The sequence below is a fragment of the Anas acuta genome, chromosome 10, assembly GCF_963932015.1.
Source record: "Anas acuta chromosome 10, bAnaAcu1.1, whole genome shotgun sequence".
Classification (NCBI taxonomy): Eukaryota; Metazoa; Chordata; class Aves; order Anseriformes; family Anatidae; genus Anas; species Anas acuta.
Window position 1 is genome coordinate 18,377,853 of NC_088988.1, and position 19,803 is coordinate 18,397,655.

At 35.3% G+C, this 19,803-nt stretch overlaps 1 long non-coding RNA gene across 1 annotated transcript in view; it reads right to left on the bottom strand.

The window, feature by feature from the left end:
• The window catches only part of LOC137862049 (uncharacterized), a 29,756-nt gene extending 17,220 nt beyond the window's left edge, over nt 1-12,536 (bottom strand). The window contains exons 1-2 of the long non-coding RNA XR_011100033.1: nt 12,400-12,536; nt 151-263 (exon numbers count right to left, since the gene is read on the bottom strand). This is a non-coding gene — a long non-coding RNA (uncharacterized lncRNA). The remainder of the gene's footprint in view (nt 1-150; nt 264-12,399) is intronic.
• Nucleotides 12,537-19,803: the final 7,267 nt, after the last annotated feature.

The following is a 19,803-nucleotide window of genomic DNA, read 5'->3' on the forward strand; positions in this document are numbered from 1 at the left end:
ACAGGAATCATTCCATAGAGAACTAGGAGGATCTGACTTGCTTTGACAAAGTATATCTTGCTGTTTAAGTACAAACTAACAAAATAAGTATGGTATTCATAATTTGTGCACTCATATATTCCATTAGACCATTTAATTCAACCAACTCACCCTCAGAAAGTCTACAGGGTGAAGACTGAAGAAACAAGCACAACACATCCTCTCCATCAGGTCCATTCTCTTAAAGATGAGGTCCATTGTCACAGGTGAGTTGTTGATGGCACCTGCAAGAAGTGTCACAAATTGTATCAGGTGACCTAGTCCCAAGGCATTTGGGGTTTTACAGGTAAAGGTCAGCAACTTGAACTTAGCCTGCAAGTTAATTAGAAACTAGTGGTATCTGCAGAGCCTCAACACACCTCACGAAGACAGATACTGAGGACACATTTCATCACAAATTTAGTTTCTGCTGAAATTACCAAAGAAAGCCCATATACATAGCTCTGGAAATCTTTCTAAGAGATGGCACAAAACATACATTAAGAAGGTTCCATTCTCTCCTCATTCCAGTAATTAGAAAATGTTAAACAAAGTCATAGTATAAGGGAAAACCAATTGCTAGATTATGAAAGGATATGTGATGTCAGTATAATTCAAATAATTGTACATATATAAATCAGGCCTACTAAGATTTTTTAATTATTAAAAAGTTTTCATATTGTTAAGAATAGTAATTAAGAATCATAATAAAAAAAATCCCTATGATCTCTGAAAATAGGAAATGAAGATAAACTAAAATCAGTCATTTAGGAAAATTAAATATTATCCTTTGAAAATCCAAGGTGTTATTATAATTGGTGTTATTTAAAATAGCAAAATTTAATTCTCCCATGCAACAAATCAAAGACTTTTTTGGAAAAAAAATAAAAACAAGTTCCAGTAAGGGTGTATTTGCTCAAAAAGTTATTGTACAGTAAGTAAGGTAATGGCCTCTTGTTTCCTTCTAGATCATGCAAGAGAGACATAGTCTGTTCTGTTTTAGAGAGGCTATGTATGAAGATAAACATAGTAACATCAGAGATATATAATATAAAGAAATGCATACGTTTAACTAGAACATCCTTCAAGACCTAAAGGTTTATGGTTAGCTGCTTGTGACAAATAAACGTAACAGTATGCCAAACAAGTAGTTTCAGGATCTCTCTGTCTTGCAATAGAACACAGTGCAGCAACTTGCCAGCTAGCACCAACCTCAGCTGATATATTTATATAACGCATAGCCACATGAAGCTACTTAGTTCCACCAGTCACATTGCCAGTTCTCTTGAATTGATAGTCTTTGTCCCCAGCAGGCCCCCCCACTTAGCTTTTGCATTACACCGCAGTGGCACAGCTGTTTTCTTCTGGTTCTGGAAAGAGGGCAAACCTGTTCTGTGCTGAGATACTGCATGGGATCAGCATGCCTTTAAACATTTAAATTTGAAAACATGGACCAATATATAGAAGAAATTGTAGTGTTAATATTCATTAAATTATTATCCTTAAAAGATATCATCCAACTCCAGAAACTGTCTTTGACATCAGTACTTTGAATATTTTTCCTAATTAATATAATGAACGCAGAAGAACAAAGGCAAAAGGCCATGACAGAGAAGGGACTCTAAAAAGAATAATTTATTTTCCCCTTTTCCCCCTCATCTCAAGCTGCAGTATCATAAACACAGGCTACCTTTTTTATCATTTTTTTCAATCCTATAAGACCAAGAAAACACAACAGGTACCGGTGCCAACCTGGCATCCACTGGGTCTTCTGCCTTGCCAAAATCTTTCATTGAGCTGCTAGTTGAAAGTGTGAGGAGCATGCTGATGCTGCAGCTGCTGCTGTTTGTTGTGTCCTGTACTGGTGGAGCTTCTCCAAGGATTTCCTCCAGAACAGCTCATTTTCAGTTCAAATGTAATAAAACTCCACATCAAATAAGTTTCAAAAAATCCTTCTCAGTCTGAGAAATCCTGACAGCACTAAGATGCAGGTCTAAGGCAGCCTTAAGCAGATCACTGGCCTATAGACTTGCTTTAAGCAAATGAATAATTTACCTTGCGTTACTTAGCCACTCCTCATAACCCGACGTCATGAGCAGTTGGGCCATTACTGAATGCAAGCTGAAAAGTATTTTTATTAAAAATAAATAAATAAAAATCTGTTAACTGCATGCCCTCTCTCATTATCTAACATGCTACCTGAATGGATGTTACATGATTTCATGCATCTGTCCTGCATCATCATAGGGGTAACCCAACAGCTTAGGTTAACAGAAAAGTTCCAAGGCTGCTTTTTACATCATGGGTAAAACAAATACAGCTACAACACTTAACCTGAGAGAAAGAAGAGTGTTGGGAGAACTGTGTCTTGCTGGCGGCAGAGATGAGGAATGGAATTGGATTTGCTTCCTATTTTGAGCACACAAAACTGATAGAATAATTGTGTCTGCAGGGATTACTACAGAAATGCTACCCTGATAGAGCACTGAGAAAGAAGCCTAATGCACGTGGTGGGAACTACATGAAAGGGCACAGCCAGGTACCTGACTGTGGCATTGGTAGACATCTCAAACAAAGAACAATGTTATTTCACTGCCCCCAGAGTAAACTGGGAGCCAAGCTGCGACCCGCTGGGTCACCAGCTCCACAGGATTTGCAGATTGTTTTCCCCTTGCATGACAATATGTATCCCCGTCAGTAAAGTCATTTTGAGAGAGATGGACTGAAAACCTCATGTGCCTTGCCAAATGTTTCCAAAGTGTAAGCTGACAAAAATCAGCTGCTAACACAGAACATCCAATTGTGTCATCAACATCTGAGAACGCTTTGGTAGTCTTTCTAAATCTGGATTAACAAAATAAAGAGAATATATCTAATCATTATACTGTTCAGAATATTATTTCCAGGGAAGCTTTTAAATGGCACAAATGATGATAATGGTGATATCTTAGTAATGATAAGTAAATAGAAAGTCCAATATATATTACGCCCACATAGGTACATATGCTTTCTTGGCCATCTAAACTGTAGCCCTCTGCTGCAGTCTGCTAACACAATTTTGATACAAGGACCCATTCCAGGGCTACAAACCCATGGGACTGCAAAGGATTCCAAGCTTGTTGGTTGTGAGGTTGAGCTGCAAGTGCATACCTGATCATAATGCATACTCCATGCTTGGCACTGATCCTACAGCAACCAGGATCAGGGAGCAGATGGGAGCTAGGAGAGTATATATTTAAATACCAGATAACAAGGTAAAACAGAGAAGAGTGACAGCTTCAACTTGTAGAGGAAGAACAAATGTCTACCAAAACAAACAAACAAAAAAAAAGTAAAAGAAAGAAAGAAAAAGATATGTGAACAATAGGAAACAGCCTTAATAGGGCTTGCTCTGAAAGTACAACTTTTCATATTGCAGCTCAGATTATGGTGTGAGACCAGTCCCCAGAGGTTCATATTTTAAAGTAGATGTCAGAGAACTCTTAGTATACTTGTAACATTTCAATCTAGTATGATAGATCTATTTTAATGTAATAACACTTACTTTCAGAGGGGTTGAACACCTTTACCTTCTACTGTCTTAACTTGGAGATATAAGTGCTCAGCAGCCATGACTAATGTGCCCAATATTTTTTACCACAACAGGGCGCGATGAAGATTTGCATAACTTGAATAATAGTGAGTTGCCTAATGATCTGCATTCCCTCTGCATAGGGTTCCCGTAAGATTTTGACTGACTGAAAAAAAAAAAAATATATCAGTCAAATTCCAGAAAAATACATTCTAATATTTTTCTCATTATAGAAACCATTTTCAGATTATAAGAGAAAAAGAGCTTGTATGTAACAGTAACAATGGAAAATAGGTGCACTTGTCTTCTGCACTGACATCTATGGGAAATCCTAAGAATTAGAGGTATTCAATATCTTAACAAGTAGGCCAAAATTAATGGATTCTTAAATGGTGCATGGAATTCATAAGTAATGTAAAATAGTTAGCTATATCCTTTTGAACTAATCTTCCTGTCCTGCTTTGTAAAAGAAACACACTGAAAGATGGTAGTATGGTACTCTCTGATAGTACAATAATTTAGGTAAAACACATCTAATCTCAATTTTAAAGGATACTTGTAGGAGTGGAGTTCCATGAAAGGACAGTAAATTTTATTAAACACAGGTAGATGGCTGGAGGATATTTCTCTGGCTTCTGGCTGTTTTGCACGTATTATATATGCATACATTATTCAGTGCAAATGAGTTACACCCCTTTTACCATATGAAACTCCTAGCTACGCTGCAGATCAGAGATCAGCTGCACAAATGAATTCAGAAAGAGATGCCCATTTGGCTGATCTGAATTCAAAAGAAAACACTTTTTGATCTGGGTTTATTGTAGTGAGAAAACTGCTGTTTCCATAAAATTCAAAGTAAGTAAATGCAGATAGGAATCTTTGTTTATTAGGAGTAGTTAAAAAAAAAAAAAAAAGTCACTTTAGGCCATGGTGAAATCAGCAGTTTCAGATAGCACTACTTACATTTTATGGTAGACATTTTATAAATAATACTCTTCACAGCTTTCTACAAGCATGAAAATAGGTTTCAGTTCATGAACTAGCAGAATATCCTGAACAGTAAGATTCATGTTGTTTCTAGTGTTTTGTGAGCAAGACAGGAAGGAAAGAAAGACTATTCCTTTATTCTAGTATGATTCCCTACTGAGTGTCAATATATTGTCCCAATATCTAGGGCTCAAAGTCTGTGAAAGTTGCTGGTGCTAAATTTGCAGTGGTGAGCACAGTGAATAGAGAGCATCTGCTCCAGCCTTTCAACACATACTGCAGCTGCCGGTGCAATGTATCCTGCTGTGCAGCCCTTTAGGAGATACTAGAATTGTTTCATCTGTGCCCTAATGTTAGAGCTGACACAGGCATAGACAGTAGACAGCTTGCCCCCCTTTTGTACCTGCTTTAACAGTAACCCTTTGGGGACCTGCCTGTCCAAGGTGGCAGAAGTGAAGATTGCAGTAATCATCCATACTTGTGATGTTGCACTCCTGCAACTGAGGTATTTCTGTTAAAGATCGCATCAAAGTTTTAAATTATAACATAAGACAGAGGCTGTACAATCCAGCTATAAATTTTGTACAGAATAGGGAGAACAGAGACAAGGGAGTAGCAGCAGCACATTGAGGCAGCTAGGTCAAAGACCATGTCAAGAACCTGAAAAATCACAGAAAGACTCTAAAAAGGCTGTCAGACATTTCCTCCAGCAGCAGCAAAAACACAGAGACTGTATGAACAGAGACTGGTCTGAAGAGCAGCACATTTGAAAGAATGTGAGGTGTAGCAACCAAAATGTCTTGGCATTAAAGGCCAAGTCTCTGTGGTAGGCTACATGGTTCTAATGCTACAGAAATAGCCCAACAGATTTTCTACAAGAAATGCTCAGATGTCCACGGATGGGTATCTCTCACTTTCCTGCTCAGCTCTGTGGATGAAATAAACTTCTCAGCTAATTTTTACTGGTGTTCAAATAGTACATATCTTAGATACCAGCTCTGAGATGGATAACGCAAGCTCTTCGGTACTCGTTTTAGCGACAGCGTCAAAAACCTTCCTTCTTCTTAGGCACTTACTACTTTAAAGTCCAACTTTTTATTTTGAAGAATGGGGATTGGAAGGGTTGAGGGCAGACTTCACAAAGTAGAGTAAATTTATTAATAATTACTACCCTACACAGTAGAAGCAGCTTGCAACATCTCTAGAAACAGAAAGACAGTTAATATGCTGTTGTAATCCTGTCTCAGCAATCCAACCCCTCAACCTGTTTCTTTCAACAGAGAAAAAGATGATGCATCAATGACATTGCAGATTAAAAGACAAAAAAAAAATTATCAGTCTGAAGCAGAAATATACAAGACAAAAAGTCAAATGCAATTAGTCAGTGGAGAAAAAAAATATATATATATATATATATGTATATATCAAAATCCAACATCCACAGTGAATGGTTCTTGATAGCATTGACTATAATAAAGTGGGAAAGTCAGAAGCAAATTAAATAAATTTATTCATCTTTATTCCAAATTGTCCGATATTTAATTATTTAGTTATCATAACAAAACATTTTAATTTTCACTAAATGGAAAAATTTGTTCTAACTGCTTCATTGTCTAAAATCTGTGGGTTTTCTAACTCTTCTTCATCCATCAATAATTTCTGAAATTATGAAAGATCACAGAGCCCTCACCTGTTTATGAAATGCATTTGTTGGCTATACCTTCTCCAAAAAGGTTGTGCAGTTTATGTGAGAAACCTTGACTCCCAGGAGCCAAGTCCCTAGTTGCATTCTGTCACTGTAACTAAGGTCAAAGAGGTAAGAGAGCCCAATATTTCTAAAAAAAACGCTCATAGTCTGTGGGCTCTAAAATATTGTTGTCACTCCCACAAGGAAATTCCATCATTAATAGCCTCTGTTGGCATAGAAGCAAGTGTGTCTGTATTCTTCAGTTGATATAAGCGATATTATTTTTACTGCAATGTATATAGCAGGACAGATATACTCAGAGATATATTAAATTTTACATTATTTTAGAATTTGTGGAGCAAAGCACTCTCATCTCACAATTACAAATTTCCATGATTACTTTGAAAGTGAAAGTCTCTGAAAGAAAATACATAATCCAGACTTACAGAAAGTATTGCAACATTCTGTTATTGATCTGTGAACTCCTGGTCTCTTCTAATCAGAATGTCTGTCTTTGTTACTTCCAAACCATTAGTGTAGTCTAAAAGAAATATGTAAGTACAAGCTTTTTAATTGCTATGTATTAATTTAGAATTAAAAGTTCACAGGAGATGTTTCAAGCTGATTTGTACCTTGACCATGCTGTTTTTTTCATTATTGTGCAGCTAGCAACCCAGGAAAGACTAGAACTATTAATAATCATTTGATCCTGTGCATGCACAAAATATTCAGCCCAATAACATTAGCTCAGCTCAGAAAAGAAATGTAATTTACAATGTAGTCCTTTAAATAACCATGGTGTGTTAAATAATTCTCAATTAATAGAAGTGGAAAACAAGAACTGTTCAAATACAGGTAGGTACAAATATATTTTAACAAAGCCATAGATCCCTATGTACCTACACCTACGTATAGTAGCCAGTCAAGTCTTCACCGTTACCACTAACATTTGGTGACATTTCCATTATGCTAAACATCACTTTCTAACATGTTTAGAGATCCTGGATCTCAATCCATTTAAATGGAATCATATAGGCTACAGATACCTTCTGTATTCTTACAGATACTTGATACAGATCAAGAGCTCAAAGGGTTGATGCTGATAGTCTTACTGTTCAATTGTGCATTGCTATGCAAACACCATAAAACTCCATTAAAGATGTCTTTTCTAGTTTCCAGAAGTTTAGGTCTAAGATGTTATGAATATTCTAGAACCTTCTAATGTTTAAAATATTCAAGTGATTAATCATAAACAGTGAGAAATATTTTTGTTTATACTTTGTGCAAAGTAGGCCAATATGTGGATTATCACTACAAAATCTGTGAAAACATATAATGAGTGGAGCAGCTGTGGTATATAAAAAACTAGCATAATGGTACATTATTGTTGTGTAGAGTAACCATTTTCTGAGGCAACCTTTCACAAGCAAGGTAATTACATCTTTAGATACCCTTTACTTGCAGGTCTATTACACATTATATACCTTAAATCAAGATTATTTTATAGATGATACATATAGGGTTGAGTAATAATGGACCATTATGTAAAATACTGGCCTCTTTAAAAAGCTATTTAAGAATGACGTTAAAATACTTTTATCTGTTTTGTTAGTTACTATTCCATTTTTTATTGCTGTTTATTCTCAGTCTCACCTGCAGAAACTAGAAATTGAAGTCAAATGCATTGAAGCTAATAGTGAAAACTCTCATTGACTTATTAGGTACAAAACTGTGTTCTAAAGCCCAAGGGATGCAAAAATTAGCATGTCAGCTGAATGTAATCTAGAGGACTTCAGATAACCAGAAACTTAACCTAGAATGTTAATGATAGAGTCCTCCATTCCCTTCCATACTTCTAACAACTTTACACGTTTTATGCCTTTTCTCCTTCTCAGCAAAGTCTCCACTATAATTTTTGCTATGCCAAGGGTTTCCTTAACGGACAATATAAATTGCTGATCAGTTAAAACAAGAACTTTCTGCTTTTGTTTTTCTCCCTAGTAAAAACCTCACATCTCACCAAATAGTAACGTGTTTTGTTAAAGAAAAATAGTGTATTTACAGTAGAAATTCAATATATTTGGATAAGAACAACAAATAATTACATTTAAGAATTGCAATCTTGAATTAAAACATTTTCTACTAGAGCAACAGACTCTAACTGTTGGTAGTTTCCTATAGTCTAAACATAAATTTAGGAAAAAGGTTTTCTGGATTAAAAACAATCAATGATAATTTGATTAACACAAACAATTTTTGCAGAAATAGTGATACCTATGAAAATAAAAGCCAAGAAAAAATAAAGTAATATAATTAAAATATCGTTTATGAAGCTTGAATCTATACTAATTTATTTACTGGTATTTATAACTTTATTATATTTACTATTATAATAATTCCCCAAGGTGCCATCATTCATTACTAGAACAAGCAAAAGCGGAGATGTTTGTCATTGAGATGTTTTCTTTGTTTGGCTCCATTTCCCTGCATTAAACTTTGAATGACACAGAGGACATAAGTGAAGCACAACGTCTTGTTGAGCCAGAGTGTCAAGGACTAGCAATGGGAAGCTCTCATTTAAGATAAAGGACGTATGGAGTTAAAAAGTATAAAAACAAAGTTTTTCATGATGACACTCCCCCCCCCCCCCCCCCCCCAAACACACACACACGCACACCCTCTTACAGAGTAAAACCTTGACATTTTTCCTGAGAAAGACTAGTTCTAACAAAGCAAAAACAACCAACATGGCTAGCTGATGTTCATGTTTCCCTTTCGCAGATGCTGGCCTGCCCCAGAGAAATTAGCATGTTTAAGTATTTCCACAACTTGTTCCAGACATTTAAGCTCATTTTTACCAGGAAAACAGTATTACAAAACAAAAACAAAAAAAGGAGAGACAAACAATGTATGAAAAACAATGTAACCTGATATGGTGCACCACATAATTGGATAAGAACAAATGTCTGTGACATAATTAGATGAGAAGTTATGATCAAATGTGTCAGATCAATAAGCAATAATGACCGAGGCAGAAAACATCTCCATTGAGATTAATGGCTATTTGGGGGACTGTTCTAGTACTACATTCAGATCCATTAACTCCACAATGTCATTGGCAATTTAGCAGTTGCCCTATAGTTTAGTCTTTATTACAAGTGTATGGTTGTTTTTAAAGAGAATATCATTTGGATATTTTGTTTTTATTTCTGTTCTTACTCATGCAAAATGTGGTTTCATGCTACACTAAAACACAACATAATAATAATTTATATCCAATTATTTTCTTATGCACAATTTCTACTACTGAATTACCTTTCGAAGTAACTCTTTAGAAAGTAATTTTTATATGACTGAGTGCTGAGTAAATCAAATTTTGACGTTTCAAAGTGAATCTAATGCTAAGGCTAAATTTATGGAAATAATTAATCACATTCTCCATTTATTCCCCAGAGAGATACATCAATGATAAGAGCTTGTAAGCTTTCCATAAGATACCTGTTATTTGATTTTAAAACAGGACAACCTCCAGATCTTTTATTTCCCAACATGAGTCCTAAGATAGCTTAAAATGGCATCAAATTCCTTCTTCAGGTATACGCACAGTCTAAGATAGCAAAAATAGTTGTACTTGCAACTTACGTACTGGATGTCCTTTGACTCACCTTTGAGAAACTCTGAAAGATCTTTATTTTAGACAGAGAGAACAACATATTAAGATCCTATTTAATTTTGGAGACAAAACATCCACTCTTTCCTTGTTGTTTGTTAGGAATTTGGTACTTAGGAACCAGTCCAGGGCTCATGAGAATAATAAAAAGCTTTAGTCAACGCTGGATCAGCCACTTCATTTACATATTTTGTTAGAGTGGTGCTCTATTCTATGTTACAGCCACCGAGTTTTCCTTGTTGACATTTCTTGGTATAATAGCGAAGTAGAAGAGATAAGCACTGGGACAGCTAGGACTGAGCAGAGGAAGAGCAGTAGGAACAGGTGAAAGAAGTAGGAAGGCAAATAGAGCATTAAGAAAAACTAGGTAAGGTGAGCTTACAAAAAAACAGCAGCACAGGAAGGCTGACAGGGAAAGGATCACAGGTAAAGTATCAGCTAATATGAAGGATCAATTTGCTCAGCAGCACTGGAGAAAGAGTGACAAGTGAGCCAGGAACAGCTACACACAAAGGTGTTTAAAGGAGCTTCATTGCTTGTGGGACAGAATTAGTTCTACCACCAAGGCTAGAGTGTTGCTGAGTAAGAGTGATGCATCCTTTCACATTGATAACGCAGCCCCCACCAGCTCTTAGTTGAGCATATTCAGATGGGAGTGATTATGAATTACTTTGATTTTTCTATTGGCTGTCCGCAAAAAAATAAGACATGATACTGATCTCCCCTAAGCATACAAAACTCTCCTAGTGATTAGACAAGAAGTTCACGCAGGGAACTGGATATAAATGGAAGTTACAGGCAGGTAATTTGAAACTCAGAAGATAATCCTCAAAATTAACTCGAGTGGCAGTATTTCACCTAGTTTTGTTACAAGACTGCTAACGGACTTCACCCAGATCACTATCAAATGGAAATAAGTGAACTGACTTAAGCCGTATTTGAACCAGAGCACAAGTTCTTAGCACTACTGCCTTGTGTTTTTTTGTTTTGTTGTTGTTTTTTGTTGTTGTTGTTGTTTTTACTGTACAAGCAGGTCATTGCAACAACTAAAATTTCTTGATAATAATTGGAATTGGCTGCACATTGGCAAGCTGAAAATACCCTCAAGCATGTAACATTTTCTTTAATAAGCTTAAATTAATCAACAAGTACACTGTGCATATGTAAACAAGTCAGTTAAAGGAAAGTAGTAATGTAACAGTAATATTATCACTAATTTCTACACTAAAAATAACATAGAAGTACTTCATAGTATTTCAAACCCATAGTGGCCTGTGGCAAAATTATTCTGGTTTTTAAAATGAAATGCATTAATATTGATATACTTTCTTGAAACAAATAAACTCAATCTTCTAAAGCACTAAGGCCTACCATCATTCAGTTTTTCTCAAACCAGATTAAGGACATCTACCAACTTCTCAAAGTCTGAACAACGCAATTATTGCAGTTATGCTGCAAAGTTATCACACTCTCTTATCCCATTGGTGTATCCTCTTTTTTTCTGCTAATGTAGAAACTAATGAAGGACAAAAAGGAAGAAATATGCCATAGCCAAAAAGAGAAAAAGTGCATTTAAATGGCTTTTTTTGATTTTTCAGTATACTCATTAGACTTAGCATGCATGGTCAGAATAGCAATACCAGCAAACCTTTTTTAATTGCACATTCTATTTGCCCCTATTGCATGCATTCAACCTGCAGAGAAGAAAGACATTTAAAGATTACCAAGGCAAGTTTGTAATGAAGCGGATACCTCTTTGTCTGTCCTTGCGCCAACAGCAGCAGAAGGGATACTAATTAGAGGGTGAATTATTAGCTTCCCATGGTGCACTGCAGGGGCATTAAAAATGAGCGTAGTTTGTTGCTTTCCTCTTAGATGGTTAGTTCTGGTTTAATATATTCTTGTTTCTAGGTGAGCAGCAGGGGACAGTTTTTATGATTATAATTGTTGCATAATTACTGGCCTAAGGTTGCCTATTGTTAAATAAAAATGCTGAGATACTAATGTTTTATTGAACAGTACAAGTAGATAAAACTGTAATATATTTTCCTGGACAATATAGGCTTGTTATCTGGCAGTTTGGTGACAACTCTTAGGTTGTCTTGTGGATATAGACTCTGATTTTTTTTTTTTTTGCAAAGGCTAAAAATAAAATGCCTTTTTATTTTTAACTGAAATAAATTCATTTTTTTAAAAAAAGAAGCTCTGTTTTAAATTGTTCCAAAGAGAGGGCCAAAGTCTCATCTAACCCCTGTGAGGTCTTACCTGATTAGGAATGAGAAATTACCTCAGAATTAAACCTTGTAGATTTCATTTTTTTCTTCTATTACAAATATACAAACATTCTAATTTTTCTGCACATATTTTACCCTAGCAATAATCCAAAATTACTTAAAAACATAGATATGAATGACAAAAATAACTAAAGTAAAAATAAAGAAAATTAAGAAAAAATCACTATAAAGCCAAGGCAGAAAATAATATCTTCTTTGGTTCCACCTTAGGTAGCAGAAGCATTGTCTGGATTTACAGGAAGAAAGGTCAGAACAGGCTACTTTGATGTCTCATGATTTATCCAGGTGGAGATTTATCTGCCAAGCCACCTGTTCTGCATCAAAACTCCCTTCAGAGAAGCATTCTGAAGGCTAAGGATCAGCTTCTGTCACTTGTGCCTATGTCACATTTACACAGACTTCTTGAATTGTGCAAATTCTAAATGTAAGTTGTCAAACAATTATGTTAAATAAATAACAATATTTTAACCTTGTCTTGTTCTTTCTACAAAGAAGGAGCAAGACTACATAGGAGAAAAGTTATCATTTGTAAGAAAAAAAAAAAAGGAAAAAAATTACTTTCATTTTTTTCAAAAGGCAGTTAGAAATTTGCTCAGCATTGTACTAAAGCTGATAAATTTCTAGTAAAGGTTACTCTTATGAGCTGTTCAATGGCAAAACTTTTGTTTTTCAAACTTAGTTCAGAAGAGTAAAACAATTAAGAAATAGCTACAAATGAAGAATAGAGTCAAGAAACAAATTAGTTTTCTTTAAGAACCTTAAACGGTCTTTCAATGCTCTTTTTCCTGTTGAGCCTGTTCTTCCTAATTACTCCTCCTTCAGACATCATAGGCCTTACTCACACACTTCCAAATTGAAGCACAGGGTCAGACCTTTAAAGATCTGGAGAAACCATCCTGTTGCCTTAGGAGTCATTCCTCCCCTTGCTGCCTTCAGTCTCTTAAGTAGTATCTCAGAAAACCCAGAGTTCCACCAGCTTATCTGAGACTTGCTATGGCTGTGAAGAACATTTTTTGGAACAAAGCAAATGATTTAAAGCATTTATTAATCTACTTTTTTTTTCTTCCCCCTCCCTAAACAATTACAGACTTTTAAAATGTCTTAAAAGTAAGGCAATACATTTCAAGGGAAGAAGTGAAATAAGAAACACCTTCAAGTACCACAGCAACTATCTGGAAATTTCTCTTCAAAATAATTCTCCTAGAACGGAAGATACGTCAACTCTATCCACACTAATGCCTACTATTTCAGTGCTGTTATATCTAAGAGATACATAAGCGAAGATAAGCATGGTATTATTTCCAATTTGTTAAAATAATGGTTAGCATTTTAGTGCTCAGGACTTCGTATATTGTTGTAGAGTGAAAGAAAAAAAAATACTATTGCCCATTCACAGTTGGTGTAATACGTGTCTAATAACAACCTTCCCCTACTCAAGTCATTAGTATCCTTGTTTATTTAACTTCCTCTGCCCTGACCTAGAAAATACATCAGTCATTTTCTATTTTTGCCATACAACGCTGATCTACTATGCAAGCCTATGCTGCCAGCTTTATACAATACTTGCACTGCAACGTTCTGCTGGTTGCCAATCTCAGAAAACCCCTTGGTGTTGTTGAACAATAAGAGATCACTGACCTTTCCTTCCTCTCCAATGAATGAACTCTTTAAAAGCTAGAGCCACCGTAGAGATAACAGAAACTAAGGAACTGATGGCAGGTGTCATCAGTGGAGTATTATGCTATTGTGATTGGAAGTATACTAGGCTGCTGATATATATTGTGCAAGCATCAATAAAGCAAAGAAAAAATGCCTGTGCAGATTTGTAAACTTCATTTGAGAAGAAAGCTTTGTATTTTTATCTAATTTTGCATTTCTACTGTGGAAACTATCAGAAAATCTCATGGTTTCCCACAAAAACCTTGGTGCAACTTAGTACTGCTTATTTTCATATTTAAAAATACTCTTCAGTAACTTTAGGAAAGAAACTATATGGTGTATTCCATTTCAGAAAATGTGAATTATTCAGCATTCATATTCACAAATGATTTTTTTTCCTTCCTATTTGTAGCAATCTCATTTATCTCTTTTGGCTTCAGATTTCTTTTCATTATTTGCTTGTTTTTGGTGCAAATAACCCCATAGCAAAACATTAAATTCTGTAATGATTATATTTACCCAGCTCTGTGTAACTTTTCCTAAACAAACACAATAGGGGAAAAAAAAAAAATCCTTTGGCTTCACTCTATAAACTCCAGTATCAAAGCATAAAAACTTGCTAACCACTTAAAAGAGTGTGCTAATTTCAGCTTCCTCTTCAGACTCCATTCCAATAAATTGATTTTAAGTACATGCCTAATTGAGCCAGAAAGAGAAACATTTTTCAATTGCAATTACTTATTTTAAGTTTAAGCTTTCATCTTTTCCTATGATTTTCTGCTAAAGAATTTAAGTTAAAGCAATAAGCTAAACATTTCTATTCATATATTTGAACAATGAAGTTCTATCAAGACTTTCATCCAGGCCGCTTTTCCTGTGCACTGACTGGGACATCAAAAATAATAGCCTATATCAAATAACCCTTCCTAGTTCTCAGTTACATTAATATAGCTATCTATAGTTCTTTCACATGTCAATGTAATTATTGCACAAAAAGTAAACAGATGCTTTTCCAATGCATCTAGGTTTCAAAACTTGAACACAAAATATTGTTCTATGTTTTTTCCTACTTCTTTTTTTTTTTTTTTTTTCATACAGTCCAATTCTATTCAGGCTGATCAGTTAGCTTTGTTTCTGGTTCTCACTTTTAGCTCAGCATTGTTGGCTTTGTAATAAATACATAACTAAATAATTTTTTGAGTTTGATAATGGGTTGCATTTACCATTAGAAGTCCATAAAATATATATAAGTTCTACAAATATTTTATGTTCAGAAATTGATTACATGAGCTAAATTATGACTTAGATCATATAGCACAAAGGAAACAAGAAACCTCTATCAAACACCTCCAGAAGGAATTAGCATCTTTGATTTATTTGCATTCAGTGGCAACATAGCTACTCACTCTGCCTGCAACTGAGGTATAAATAGTGATGAGTGTCTCTACTTGTCAGGCAGACACAACACAGAAGGAGAGGTTTGATGCAAAGCACTCAAAAATTTTGCAACCTCACCCCCAAAACCAAAGATACTAGAAGAAACTGTTGCTCTTTCTCCTAGGTTGTGATAAAGATCAGGCTGTACTGTTCAGTTACTTGAATTATTCATAAAGCCATCTAGGAGAACAACAATTCACAATCTGTAACACAGTTTTAAGAGGTAGTTAGGTTTTTAAATCAATGGCCCCAGAGATGCAAGCAACTCTTATCAGCTTTCATTGTGTCAAGCCTGTGGTTTTGTTTTGTTTTTCCCCTCCTGTCTGCATCACTAGTTATTTATAAATCTACCGTGAAGACCCCAGGATGAACCAACAGGATTCATCCACATAGATTACACTGAGGTACATGAACCAATCTCCTAAACTGGATATTGAACAGATACTGAATCTTGGCTTTTTATCAATTTAAGTAAAACCCAATTGTGTGTGTGTCATAATTCATTTTAAAATGAATCAGGAGAATATTAATATATTAATATTCTTAAATATTAAAATTATATTAAAATATTAAGAACCCATGCAGTGTTTTGTCCAGAAGGACTGCAGTGATCTTCCGAAGAGAAATGCTTTTATTCCCTGGTACTGACAAACATCTCTGTTACTAGTAATTCAACCAGCATTGGAAAGAGCCTTGCATTGATACTGTTAATAACTATTTGCATGCATAGGCTGCTTTTTATAAGTATAATGACAACTGCATTTGTGCTCATGAATTCTATGAAAGGAAAGACCAATCTTTGTCGCAGCAAGACCAAATAGGATTGGGCGGCACCTTAAAGGTCTCATTGTGCAAGCCTCACTGGATTTGCTTTCATCATATTATTTAAAAGAGAAAGGATTGCCCAAAGCAAGGGTAATCAAGACCTAAAGAGTGACTGCTTAAGCAAAATGACAGATGAATATAACCACTGTAAAAATGAGACCACAGCACTAAGGAAAACTCCATTTCGAATCAGAAAGAAGAGAAAATATCTTCCAATGCTTTCTTTTTACTATGCTATGAGACATCTTGGATGAAATCTGATTGTCCATTAACCTAAAGTCTGGGACACTGAGGAGAAGAATTAAAATTTAGGAATGGGAAAAAAGATTTCGTTTCCTAAGCTGAATTTACCTTGTTATCACCCTCTCTATAAAATACGGAAAAACGTATAAAATATGGAAAATCAACTCTGTGGTTAGCTGCACAGCATGTTAGATAAATAGCTTGAACCTCTTCCCCAAACATACATACAGTGGGAATTTTCCTAACAAAAACAGCAAAACCACACAATGCTATATAGTGTTTTAAGTGGTAGCAATGATATTAAAAAGAGTTGAATGTAATGTAAGCTGGGACAATTTCCAAGGAGATAAATAGAGATACCATAATGTAAAAGGTGTTTGCTTCACAATGGGGAAGAATCGGCAGGGGCTGGGGAGGAGGCACACAGAGAAATGCTGCAGGTTTATTTCTGGATCTCAGTAACAAAGGCCTGACAAGAAATGGCTTAATAAATTAGCTGTTCTGATAAGAAAGAATAAAAAGAGGAATATAGGTAGTGAGTAAATCTTACAAGATTCTGGGAACCCTGTACTTGTCTAGCATCAGACAGACCCTAGATGGATTTTTCCATGGCACACTGAACAGCCCCTGTCTGTGGAGAGGAGCTTCTCCTTTTGGGTCAATACAGCTATTATATGATTTTTCTTACAAGAAAAGAATTCTATTCATTATTTCTACCACCACACAGAAAAGAAGTTTACATGAGACTTCTTGCTGCACTTTCAGACAAAGGCAAGGACACCAAGGTAGTGCAGTGGCAGAAGCAAGGAGGAGCTGCTGCAGGTTTCTCCATCACGCTGAGCTGCTGAGGTTATTCTACAGCCAAGGGATATGTGCTGGTGGCACAGCACAGCTTTGGGGTTACTGAGAGTAACCATACTGTGGATTACCAGCTCCTCAGTGTCTACAGGGCTCCTGGTCAGGAGCAATACAGTGTTACAGAAAAAAAAAAAAAATGAACAAGAGCCTTTTTCTACCAAGATTTCTACAAAATAACATGTCACCTCTGTATCCAATTGGAACAACCTAAATTATATATATTTATAAATATATTATTATATTTAAATATATATTAGATATATAACGATGATCAGAGCAAAAATTCTCATATAGTTTTATGCTCAAATTTAAAAAAAAATAATCAAAAGAAGAGAAAAAGACTTGATGATGCACAATACAAAGAGAAAAGGCTGACAACTCATAGCTGACCAAAGAAATAAGTTAAACCAGCTCCACATGAACCTGTAATCGAAAACAATGACTTGTAAGACCCTGTCTCAAATGTGATTCTGCAAATCCAGCGCTATAAAAGGGAAGTGAAGGAAACAGGAGAAGATAGAAAAAAGATGCTAGAGAAGACAAAAAAAAAAAAAAAAAAAAAAAAAAAAAAAAGAGATTGTCAGCTAGGGGAAGAGAAGGTCAGAGAAAATATTGGACAACATGGAGAAAAAGATGGTCAAAGAAAAGATCAGAAAAGAGAAGGACAGAAATGAAAAGAGGACAGAAGAAAGACTGTCAAATAAGGTCAAAGAAGATTAAGAGGTCAAAGATATTGAGGAGGTAAGAAAAGCTCAGAGAACTTCAGAGAAGGTCAAAGAAAGTAGAAGAGGTGGAAGAACTTCTGAGAAGGGTCAGAGAAATGTTCCTATGGTTTTCCTGTGCTCCAGCACAGCCCTTCACAGGCTGCAGTCATTTCAGTCATATTCACTCGTTTCAGTTATGAACCTGCTCTGGTATGGGCTCATCCACAGGTCAAAGTCCCTTCCAGGCTGTGACTGCTGTACCATGGAATACCTCCTGCATCTCTGATCTTCTTGCTCCCTCTGTTCTCTCCTCCTCCATGTTTTTACACACTTTCCTAAAAATATTTTCAAAGAGGCAATAAAACCTCCTTCAAATGGCTCTGCTTTGTCAAGTGGTGGGTCCATTGCAAAGCTGGCTGGAACCAGCTGTGTCCTGCACAGGACAGCCCTTGAATTCCTTCCACAGAGGCCACCCCAGCAGCCACATCTGCTTCTAAAACCTTGTCATTTAGATCCAATACAGAAGTTGAGAATTATTAGCCTAGTACTTGTCTGTTAAAGTCTAGAGAAAATGAGTTTTTCCTCCTAACAGAAAGGTAGGGAATGTATGTTTGAATAATTGAGGACTTCAGAATCCACTAGTTCTGAATAAGAAAAGAAAAATAAAAGGACAGAATAAGCCTTTATCTCCAGCCCATGTTACTAGTATCCATGCAGGTGGTTTGTTTTCAAAACTTGGAATAGGTTTGTGATAATTAAAAATAAGGGGTAAAGTTTTTTGTTTTTTTTTTTTTGTTTGTTTGTTTGTTTGTTTTGTTTTAAAAGAAAGTGGGTAGTCCTGATGTTAATTTCACGGATATAAAAAGACTAACACAATCTCATTCAAAAAATAAAACAAAACCAAACAAACAAAAAACCACTCCATGCCTGTTGAATTTGATGCAGTTGTGACTCCATTTAAATGTAACTCAAATTAAATGTATTTAACTATGTCAAGGAAAGAAAGAAAAAAAAAAAAGGTTTAGGGGGTTCTCTTCACCACCCCTTTAATAAAAATGCACTTAAAACCATTTGGACTGTTTTAAAGACTGGTGGCCTTCCTTCCTTTCTGTGCTTCTGTAAAACTCATGGATCACTAATGATGGCATTTTCACCAAGTAACAGTGACATGCTAAATTAGCCTATATCCTTTTGGCAAATTAACAATGAGCATTAACTATGAAACATTAAAACCAAACAATATCACTGATACAAAGCTAAGAGTTTTTTTGTGTTTTTCTTTTTTGTTGTTGTTGTTTTTTTGAAGGAAGGTAATTAGAAGAAGAACAAAGAAACTTTAATGCTGAATTTTTTAATAAAATGGATGCAAAATTAAACATGTAAAACACGACAGATGAAGAAGCCAAAAAGACACAATTTAAAGTATAAATGCATACTGTTCATTCCTATTTATCACTACAACAGGGAAATGTCAAGGAGTTTTAATGCTTAATGAGCCCATCAAGCTTAGAATGCACCAATTGTAACATTTTAGCTAATTGGCTACAATATTTTTGTCTTCAAAGTCCATCCTCTGTGTACCCTTTCTCCCCCTCCAAAATATCAATGCAAAAAATTGAAAATCTTTACCCAACTGATATTATACTTTTTTTTTTTTCTTCCAAACAAAGCATTGTGTAATTTGTGGGGTATTTTTGAAGGAAACAGATCAGACAAAATTCCAGAAGGGATTTATTTTTTTTTGCTTTTGTCATGGCTGATTTATTTATTTATTTATTTATTTATTTATTTTTAAAGATAACAACATAGTTAATGTGGTGGAACAATAATCAGTTCAGCTTCTTGAGGAT